Source organism: Etheostoma spectabile, chromosome 15 (genome assembly GCF_008692095.1).
Source record: "Etheostoma spectabile isolate EspeVRDwgs_2016 chromosome 15, UIUC_Espe_1.0, whole genome shotgun sequence".
In the NCBI taxonomy this organism is placed as follows: Eukaryota; Metazoa; Chordata; class Actinopteri; order Perciformes; family Percidae; genus Etheostoma; species Etheostoma spectabile.
This window is the reverse complement of record NC_045747.1, coordinates 1,999,085-2,000,060: the sequence shown is the minus strand read 5'-3', so window position 1 is coordinate 2,000,060 and position 976 is coordinate 1,999,085. Positions and strand designations below refer to the sequence as shown.

The following is a 976-nucleotide window of genomic DNA, read 5'->3' as shown; positions in this document are numbered from 1 at the left end:
GTGTAACTATAGACAAAACCACACATGCAAACACAAACGCCCAAAGAGTAAACTTGTAGACTGAGTTCAGAGATCTCAAACACAAAGAAAGACACAGAATGGGGGTCTTTTTTCACTTAATATAACAATTAGAGATAGAACAGATTGGGTCTCCTAAAGGTTACCATTAGACATCTCTGTTCAAGGGAAAATAAAAACCTACTCATGAATCTAACAAGCCGTTAAATAGAAGAAATAACTCTATAGAACTTAATAAGTATGATTTATATAGTGAGCTGCCATCAACTGGAGGACTAGAGAAACTTTACACAGCCTCTTACAAAGACATCAATTATGTAATATAACACATTGATTGCTTTGATTTCATTACAAGCTAAATAATTTACCTGAACAAGAAACTCAGCAGAGGTCAGCAATGAGCTGGTTTGTAGTTAATAAAGTGAGGCTTGTGGCCAGAGAGCAGGGATGCCATTTGGAAAGCAAAGCTAATTATGCTCATGGCAATAAATAACTGCTCCTGCTGTAGGGTGCATACATTCACCATCAGCTTCTTCATCACTAGAGGTGAGTTTACAGATGCAAGTTATTCCTTATTGTCAGTGGTTTTTCAGCTGATCGTTAATAGGACAGAAATAGTAAAACATTCCTCTATCTCAAAGCAAAAGGAATAATATTAAAATAATGTGTAATTATAATTTCCCTAGTACATAAGAATGGCCTGGTTGGCTGCCTATGAACTGTATATAACACTAACGTTATGTTATCCCCTTTATTCTGTTCAGTTTTGCTGCATGCAACAACCTTCTACAATTTGTAGTCAGTCAAATCAAAAGATATGTGCACCATGCACTTGGTCAAGGCCAGACTTCACTTATGATAGTACAGTATGATATGAAAGTGAGTGGGTGATTCTGTATATGTTTGAGCGATTGTGCCTGAATGTGTTTTAAGTTTACCAAGTTGTGTGTGTGTGTGT

At 36.4% G+C, this 976-nt stretch overlaps 1 protein-coding gene across 6 annotated transcripts in view; it reads left to right on the top strand.

Moving 5' to 3' along the window:
* The window catches only part of mei1 (meiotic double-stranded break formation protein 1), a 57,247-nt gene that overhangs the window by 43,117 nt on the left and 13,154 nt on the right, over positions 1-976 (top strand). The gene's annotated exons all lie outside the window — the stretch shown is intronic.